The sequence below is a fragment of the Palaemon carinicauda genome, chromosome 32 (genome assembly GCF_036898095.1).
Source record: "Palaemon carinicauda isolate YSFRI2023 chromosome 32, ASM3689809v2, whole genome shotgun sequence".
In the NCBI taxonomy this organism is placed as follows: domain Eukaryota; kingdom Metazoa; phylum Arthropoda; class Malacostraca; order Decapoda; family Palaemonidae; genus Palaemon; species Palaemon carinicauda.
Genome location: NC_090756.1, coordinates 5,000,823 through 5,011,714, shown reverse-complemented (window position 1 = coordinate 5,011,714; position 10,892 = coordinate 5,000,823).

Sequence of the window (10,892 nt, the reverse complement as noted above, 5' to 3'; positions counted from 1 at the left end):
ATAGTGAGTATATGAATGTGATATCCGGTGTTCCACAGGGTAGTGTTCTTGGCCCATTACTTTTTATACTATATACACATAACATGTGGTTTGGCCTAGAAAATAAGCTTGTTGCATATGCAGATGATGCTACTCTCTTTGCAAACAATTCCATCCCCTGAATGTATATCTGGGGTTGGTAAATCCCCTAATAGAGATTTAGCTAAAATTAGTGCATGGTGCAAATTATCGGGTATGAAGTTGAATCCTAACAAAACTCAAAGTATGATTGTAAGTAGGTCAAGGACAGTGGGTCCTCAACATCCGGATCTCAGTATTGAAATATTTCTTTAACTTTGTATGACTTTTAAAATTTTAGGTGTGATTCTCGACAGCAAATTTATTTTTGAGAAACACATTAGGTCTGTGTCTTCTTCAATTGCACAAAAAATTGGCTTATTGAGAGCCTTAAGATTTTCGGTGATCAATCTATTCTGAAGTGTTTTAATTATTTCATTATCGCTTGTTTCTAGTGTTGTTCTCCTGTATACTGGCATAGAAAGACCATAGACCGATGCATGTGGAAGGATATGTCTGAGGCCTTTGTCCAATAGTGGACTAGGAAAAGTATATATATATATATATATATATACATATATATATATATATATATATATATATATATATATATGTATATATATATATATATATATATATATATATATATATATATATATATATATATATATATATATATATATATATATATATATATATATATATATATAATAACAATCAATGTAACGGTTCTAATCCACTGTAGGAAAAAGGCCTTAAACCTGTCTTTCGTCTTGTCTGCAGTTTGGCCTTTATTACCCATATGCTGGACAATGTGAATTGGTGATGGTGGGATACTTTAGTCTGATCGGTCACAGCAAACCAACCTAGTATGGGTGGCTCTGACTAGTAGCCTACAGCTTTGCTGATCATGGCGATACACAAACCCTTTCACCAAGTAAAGATATCCTCACACACACATTGTGTGTGTGTGTGTTTGTGTGTGTGAATGTGATTTTGCAGTCCGTACCTAAGACGTTCTGACTCGTATGGGATTCGAATCCCTGTGGGGAAATGAAATAAGGAAACCCAATATTGTGCCTGAGTGTACCCTCAAGCAAGAGAACTCTAACCAAAAACAGTGTTACACCATGGTTCAGAGGCTAATGCCCAAGAGTTCCAATAGAGAAAATAGCCCAGTGAGGGAAGGACATAAAGAAATAGACTTACAAGAGGAGTAATGAACAATTAATATATTCTAAAAACAGCAATAACATTAAAATTGACCTTTCATGAATAAACTATAAAAGGAGACTTATGCCATCCTGTTCATCATAAATCATACCCTGACTAAATCCATAACTTGAAATTAAACTAAATGAATTGAATAAAAAAATTACTGATCAGTATAAAAAAGTCAGTCATAAAACACCAGGTAAGAGGCATACCAGAGAGTGTTTGAATATTTCCAATAAATTGTCAAGTGCTTGCGTGAAGCAAATTTGCTTTATTTAGATAAAAAAAAAACATGTATATTATAATTGTTGGAATCAAACTGATATTTGCAAGAAATTTTTTATATCGTTCCTGATTTATTTATTTCTATTGCTGCAAAGAAATAATGTATATTTGAGAGAGAGAGAGAGAGAGAGAGAGAGAGAGAGAGAGAGAGAGAGAGAGAGAGAGAGAGAGAGAGAGAGAGAGAGAGAGAGAGCCCATTAACCACTTAAAGCAAGCAATTAATATATTTTCAACAAAAACAGTAAAAAATACCAAATTCTAATCAATAACCTTGTTATAAATATTGAAAAAAAAAATAAAATCAGTATTATAATATAACTAATTATGAAAAAAATAACCTCACTACGATAAAAGATTAGCGTTAAAAATCAAGTTGTAATAAATATTCTCGTTATAATTATTTCCAAAAATATAAAAAAATAAAACTAGTATTACAATACAATCAATTATAAAACTCACTATTAAAAAAGATTACCATGATAAAATTAATGAATGAACAGAATCAAATAAAAGATAAGATATAAAAATAATATCCCTACGATAAAAGATTAGCATAATTAATATGATAAATGAACAGAATTAAATAAAAGATAAAGAGATATATTTAAAAAATGGGGATTTACTCCAGAGAGAAAGATCAAAGTCAAATAAAAGATGTAAAAGATCCCGAAGGTCATATAAGATGATATTGAATTTCTCCTGAAAGATTTCATTCCCAACTCGATTATGTGACCATGAAATTGGAGATTTTGGGTCTCGATTGAAAGACTTTTAAAAGGTTCTCCATAAAGAAAAAAATATTCCCCTTGATGTTTTCATTAATTAGTGTTTTATAAAACGTTCTGGAAATGATATTTTTCCCTTAATTAGCAAAAGAAAATTTTTAGTGGATTTTGAGATTTTTTTTTTTCAAATAATTTGTACAACATTGCTTCGTAAGTACCTGTACTTCATGGATTCGTTAGTAAATGTACTTCAGGGCTTCGTAATTATATGTACTTCATGACTTTATAATTACATGTACTTCATGGCTTCGTAAGTACATGTACTTCATCGCTTCGTAAGTACACGCACATCATGGCTCCGTTAGTAACTGTACTTCATGGATTCCTTAAGTAGCTTACACGAACATCATGGCTTCGTAAGTACATGTACTTCATGGCTTTGTAAGTACACGTACTTCATGGCTTCATAAGTACATGTACTCCATGGCTTTGTAAGTACATGTACTTCATGGCTTCGTAAGCACACGTACTTCATGGCTTCATAAGTACATGTACTCCATGGCTTTGTAAGTACATGTACCTCATGGCTTCGCAAGTACATGTACCTCATGGCTTTGTAAGTACATATACTTCAAAGCTTCGTAAGTACGTGTACTTCATGACTTGGTAAGTACATGTACTTATGGCTTCGTAAGTACATGTACTTCATGGCTTCGTAAGTACATACACTCCATGACTTTGTAAGTACATGTACCTCATGGCTTTGTAAGTACATGTACTTCATGGCTTCGATAGTAAAAGTATTTCATGGATTCATAAATACATATACTCCATGGCTTCGTAAGTATATGTACTTCATGGCTTCGTAAGTACATGTACTCCATGACTTCATAAGTGCATGCACTTTATGGCTTCATAAGTACATGTACTTCATGGCATCGTAAATACATATATTTCATGGCTTCGTAAGTGCATATACTCCATGGCTTCGTAAGTACATGTATTTCATGATTTTGTAAGTAACATGTACTTCATGGCTTCGTTAGTACATGTATTTCATGCTTCGTTAGTACATGTATTTCATGGCTTCGTTAGTACATGTACTTCATGGCTTCGTTAGTACATGTATTTCATGGCTTCGTAAGTACATTTACTCCATGACTTCCTAAGTACATGCACTTTATGGCTTCATAAGTAGATGTACTTCATGGCTTCGTAAGTACAAGTACTTCATGGCTTCGTAAGTACATGTACTTCATGGCTTCGTAAGTACATGTATTTCATGGCTTCGTAAGTACATGTACTTCATAGCTTCGTAAGTACATGTATTTCATGACTTCATAAGTAACATGTACTTCATGGCTTCGTTAGTACATGTACTTCATGGCTTCATAAGTACATGTACTGCATGGCTTCGTAAGTACATATACTCCATGCCTTCGTAAGTACATGTACTTCATGGCCTCGTAAGTACATGTACTTCACGGCTTCGTAAGTACGTGTACTTCATGGCTTCATAAGTACATGTACTTCATGGCTTCGTAAGTAAATATACTTGATGGCTTTGTAAGTACATGTACTTCATGGATTCATAAGTACATGTACTTCATGGCTTCATAAGTACACGTATAACGTGGCTTCATAAGTACATGTACTCATGGCTTCATTAGTACATGTACTTATGTACTCCATGGCTTCGTAAATACATAAGAATTATTATCTAAACTGACCTCATTGACGAAGATCTATCAATATCTCTTTCTCCTAAAATTCTTTAAAGAATTTCCAAGGAAAACATTTAAACATGAGGTTAGAAATGACAAAATCCTCTGATTCAATTCCATTCTGATAATTCTAACAAGATTTCCTCTAAATACCTTGAAATTTTAAAGGATATAAAACATGAATGAAATTCTCCTATGTTAATATTATCTTTGACAAGAGTTTTGCTGAAAGCTTTAAGATCAAGGGAAAAAAATCTTTTGTTATTACACTTAACTTTTATCTCAGTCAAAAGAATTCCTGTTAATAGAGATAACAGTTAGACATATAGCTATCTATCCAATTAGACGACGCATGGTTGACCGTGTACTTAGACATGTGAATGGTTACCTAATTAGTTAAGTTGAAATTTTAATTAGATCTATGAACGGCTGTCCAATTAAGCATGTGACTAGCCATCAAATTACACATTTGACATGCATTTTATAAGTTTAAAGGTCGCTCATAAATGGCAGAGGCTAGGGACAGTGACAATGCCCTCGAACTGCAATATACTAGAGACTGACCACCCAAGTTAGGACCAGGGAGGGCCACGCAATGGCTGCTTATGACTCGGTAGGTACACTTGTAGGCTCCCCCAAACCACCTCCACCCCCTCTTCCATTACACAAAAGGTTAGTAAGGTTGCATACACTGCAAGAAACTGCTGTGCTTGAGCGGGTCTCGAACCCCTGTCCATATAGCTGACTGCTGAATTAAATATATATTTAGATATGCAATTACATATCCCGCTGTTAAATCCTTTTAGCTAACATAATAGACTGAAATTTTATTTCTAATAATCTTAAATATATATATATATATATATATATATATATATATATATATATATATATATATATATATATATATATATATATATATATATATATATATATATATATATATATATATATATATATATATATATATATATAATCATATAAAAAAATATAGGCTTTAAAAACTTTCTGACAGGATAATGACGGAAAATGTAACTCTCCGATTATATCAAATGTAATTTTCCTAAGAAATTATATAATATGTAATTATCCGAGAACTTATTTATATCAATCCCAATTTTCCCAAATATGAGGATATAAAATATAATTTTCCGGTACACTACTGATATAAATTATCAAATGTAATTTTCCGATAAACTATTGATATTTGTAATTTTCCTATACAATATCAAATGTAATTTTTCCATAAAATTATATCAAATGTAATTTTTCCAAAAATTATATCAAATGTAATTCTTTTTCAAAAAAATATATCAAATGTAATTTTCTGAGAAACTATTAATAACAAGTGTGATTTTCCCATAGAATATTAAATGTAATTTTTCCGTAAAATGATATCAAATGTAATTTTTCCATAAATTTATATCAAATGTAATTTTCTAATTAGATAATGCTTTGAGAGGTATTTTTCCCATAAGATGATCAAACCAAATGCAATTTTCCGAAAAGCCATTAACATCAAGCGTAATTTTCCATTAAATTTATATCAAAAGTATTTCCCGAGAAGCTATTACGAGCAAGTATTATTTTCCATTAGGATAATTATATCAAATGTTATTTTCCCATAAGATGATTACATTAAATGTAATTTTCTGGGAAACTATTAGATCTAAATAATTTTCCCCTAAGATAATAATATAAAGTAAAATTTTCCGAGAGGGTGATGACATAAAATGTAATATTCCGAGAACTGGATGATATGAAATGTAATTTTCCAACACAACAATTTTAAATGTAATCAAATGTAGTATTTATTTACAGACTAATTATATATCATCATCATCTCCTACACCTATTCACGCAAAAGGCCTCGGTTAGATTTCGCCAGTCATCTCTATCTTGAGCTTTTAGATCGATACTTTCCCATTCATCATTTCCTACTTCACGCTTCAAAGTCATCAGCTATGTAAGTCTGGGTCGTCCAACTCTTTATATAATATAAAGAAATACAAAATAAGATGTTCTTTATTTTTTTCAAAGAAAAATCCCTTATCTACTGACCTCATCATAAATGAAGGTTCATGGTGGCCGATGTGGTAACGTCCCTGACTGGTGATTCCCAGACTGGGGTTCGAGTCCCATTCAAACTGTTATTTTCTTAGTTCGCTGCAACATCCCCATCCTTGTGAACTAAGGAGGGGGGGGGGAGCTTAAAGCTCTATCTGCTGAGTAACTGGCATCCACTGCCTGGCCCTCCTTGGTTCCACCTTGGGTGGAGAGGGGCTTTCAACGACCTGACTTCTGAGTCCTTTGTAACAGCGACCTGACTTTGAGTCCTTTGTAACAGCCACCTGACTTCTAAGTTCATTATAACAGCGACCTGACTTTTAGTCCTTTGTAACAGCGACCTGATTTTGAGTTCTTTGTAACAGCGACCTGGCTAATAAGTTCATTGTAACAGCGACCTGACTTTGGGTTCCTTGTAATAGCGACCTGACTTTGAGTCCTTTGTAACAGCGACCTGACTTTGAGTTCCTTGTAACAGCGACCTGACTTTGGGTTCCTTGTAAAAGCGACCTGACTTTAAGTCCTTTGAAACAGCGACCTAACTTTGAGTTGTTTGTAACAACGATCCGACTTCAGTCCTTTGTAACAGCGACCTGACTTTGAGTCCTTTGTAACAGCGACCTGACTTTGAGTTCCTTGTAACAGCGACCTGACTTCCGAGTTCTTTGTAATAACGACCTGACTTCTATGTCCTTTGTAACAGGGACTTGACTTTTGAGTTCTTTTTAACAGCGACTTAACTTTGAGATCTTTGTAACAGCGACCTGACTTTGAGTTGTTTGTAACAGCAACCTGACTTTGAGTTGTTTGTAACTGCGACCTGACTTTGAGTTTTTTTGTAACCATGACCTGAATTCTGAGTTCTTTGTAACTACGACCTGACTTCTGAGTTCTTTGTAACAGCGACCTGACTTCTGAGTTCTTTGTAACAGCGACCTGACTTCTGAGTCGTTTGTAACAGCGACCTGACATCTGAGTTCTTTGTTACAACGACCTGACTTCTGAGTCCTTCGTAACAGCGACCGGACTTTTGAGTTCTTTGTAACAGCGACTTGACTTTGAGTTCTTTGTAACAGCGACCTGACTTCCGAGTTCTTTGTAACTGCGACCTGACTTCTGAATCCTTTGTAACTGCGACCTGATTTCTGAATCCTTTGTAACAGCGACCTGACTTCTGAGTCCTTTGTAACAGCGACCAGACTTCTGAGTCCTTTGTAACAGCGACCAGACTTCTGAGTCCTTTGTAACAGCGACCTGACTTCTGAGCCGTTTGTAACAGCGACCCGACTTCTGAGACCTTCGTAACAGCGACCTGACTTCTGAGCCCTTTGTAACAACGACCCGATTTCTGAGTCCTTTGTAACAACGACCCGACTTCCGAGTCTTTTGTAACAGCGACCAGACTTCCCTCCTTCATTTCGCTATAAAACGTCTCGAGTCTCCATCAGGAGATCAAAGTCAGGGGGAAAATTGGAATTAAAAACGTCTCTCCGATCCGTGAGGGAGAAATACAGCACTTTCTTTGAAAAGATCTTCCTCGCGTTCGCTTCTTAGTCTTGCTCTTTATCTTATTCTCTTCCTTCTGTTCTCATTCGTCTTCGTACCCTTCTTTCTTATCGCTTTGACTTGTCGATGTCTTAAATAGTCTTTTGTCATATGGTTTTTTTTTTACTTTTATCTCTTTATCTTCTCCGGCAATGTCTTCCAAAGTCTTTTGAAAAGTTTTTATTACTTTTAATCTTTCATCTTCGTCATATGTTTCTATCTTTTTACTTTCTTCTTTCAAATCAGAGTTTTTAAAGTTCTTAATCTTTCCTTAAGATTTTCCCTTCATCCAATTATCCGTTTTATTCTTCTTCTTAGCGGCTGTTTTCTCTCATCCCCACGTTCTATGTCTTTAATATCACTAATTGTATTTGGATTGGAAATTTCAAAAAACATTAAAGATACCATTTTGTTTATGTTTTTTACTAAGGCCAACATACTTTACCATTTATCTATGCTGTAGTTGTTATTAGAAATATATATTGATAATAACTATTTAATTATCTGTGATAATTATTTGAAATAAAAAGTGATTTAGAAATAATTTCCTTCACTTTGAAATAAAAAAAAAGTCAATACACTGATTATCATTCTTGCTGTATTAAAAGGTTATATGAGCGATACATTAAATGGTCTTTATTTAATATAAATCTAACCTGATTTCTCATTACGTGAAGACACAAAAAATATACATAAGGAAAATATTTATATTATATATAATAAATATAATCGTACAAGCAATTAGGCATATTATAACAATACATATGCAATATTTTAGATGTCATTACAACTACATATGCTAAGACAAAAGTAAGGACATGATAAAACCCCTAAAACTTTGAATGATTTACAAATTATACAATACACATCGTTTAAAGTTTTAAAGATCGCTCATGAATGGCAAAGGCAAGGGACAGGGACAATGCCCTAGAGACTGACCATACATACATATAATCAGTGCTCAATAACCCCCTCCACCCAAGCTAGGATCAGGGAGGGCCAGGCAATGGCTGCTGATGACTCAGCAGGAAAACGTATATGCTCCCCCAAATCATCCCCCATTCCTAGCTCAGAAGAATAGTGTGGCTGGCTGGTTGCAGACACTACAAGAAACAGGTTTCGATCCCCAGTCCAACAGATTACCAGCAGGGACGTTTCCAATAGGCTACCGTATCCCCATTGCTATATATTTGAAAATCAAAGTTGCCATACGAATAACAAATAAACAGAATATGGTTTCATTTGCAACACTGAAATCGGTTTTTTTTTTTCCTTTTTCAACTCAAATAGTACATGTTGGACCAACAGTTATTGAAGTAAACTGGGTCCAATGTTGACGTACAATTCTCCATCAATAGCATTGCTTTGGCGCAAATATTAACAGACTCATGATGCATGAAATTCCAATTGCGATCAACAAGGGTTAATGCCTCTAGCAGCGTTGCCAATCATATGTTCCCTTTACGGTGAACTACTGTATATGACTTGTGAACTCGGAATGTTGGTAACACTTTTTCTGCAGTTTAAGGAAAGGATGCCACTGAGCGAATTTCAAACTTAATAATTGTAAAACTGACTTTTCTTTAAAAGTTTATAATTTCTTTGTGTCGAAACGTTACTGAAATTGAAGGTTTTTATCCCAATTAGAATAAATCAATAAATTGATAAGTAATAGGTTGAAAATTACATGTTTTCCTCTGCATATTTTCTTATGGAATAATAGCTATATAAATTGTAATATATTAAGAGATTATTGAGCCTAGTTATTGTGTTATAAAAATATCATTATCATAATTATTGTTGTTTTTTCAGATATTATTATTATTATTATTATTATTATTATTATTATTATTATTATTATTATTATTATTATTATTATTATTAATATTATTATTATTCAGTGAAAAGTGAGAGTTCCTTGCTTCAATGAATTTATCTTATATTTGTAGACTACTTCCCTTTACACAATACTTCTCAGCACTTTTTCTCTATTAATATAATTCAAAATAATGTTAAGGTTTAAAGGAACCTCAAGAAGGGAGGCAAGGGATAGTGACAATGCAAGAAATATTCTAGTGTGTCCATATATCGTTATGATCAGCTTCACAGCCCAGTCTCCACCTAAGCTATGACCAGAGAGGGCGAGGCAATGGCCGCCATTAACTCAGCAGGTAAATCTATTGGTGAGGTGGCAGACATTACAAAAAACTATTGAGCTTGAGCGGAACTCGAACCCCTTTTCAGTAGATCAATAGGCAGGGGCGTTTCCTTCCAACAGACTACCACCATAAAATTCTGTTCGGATCTTAATATAAAATGTCAATGTCCTTGAATATAATCTTTCTTTCTAAAACTGATGCATTTTTATCTGTGATTTAGTGAAAACTTGGATCTTATTTACAAACTCAATAAATTTGTGTGTATATATATATATATATATATATATATATATATATATATATATATATATATATATATACATATATATATATATATATATATATATATATATATATATATATATATATATATATATATACATATATATATATATATATATATATATATATATATATATATATATATATATATATATATATATATATATATATATATATATATATATAGTGTCAGTATGTGTTACATTTAACGTAAATTAATTCTGTTTTGATCAAGTCACTTTGGCAGTAATTATTTCTTTTGGAACGTAATGACCCGGTTTCCTCCTCCCCGACTTTTCTGACTTGTTGTATAGTTTTAATTACATTGAGCTTGTTTTATTTTCACGGGTGTTGGAGGTGACTTGGGCGCTGAGCGTCCAGGAGGAGACAGTCGTTTCTGGACCTTTAAGAAGGGGAGTGCTTGACTAACTGAGTCGGATAATTGAGATCTACCTTTCTTCGCTTCCGCTGTTGTCTTCCTTTGGAAGGTTTTTGGATTATCCAACCACGCCCTTGGTTCAGTGATTTAGCCAAGGGGACCTCTCTGCCAACTGGTAAGGTGTGGTGTCTTTTTGGACCTACGTGTCCGTTGATCGTCTCGCGACGGTAAAGTGAATTTGTTCCGTAACCGAAATACAAACCACGCTATTTACAGAGGGTTTACCTTTTAGCGCAGCTGAAATGGCGAGCCATTAGAATTTAACGAGGGTGTATTACCACCGCGCTAGTTAGCGGGGGGGTTAGGGGAGTGGTAGCTAGCTACCCCTCCCCCCCCTCACACACAGATGAATGCTCACTTTCACTTTTGGCTCGAACTGTGACAGACGTCTCTG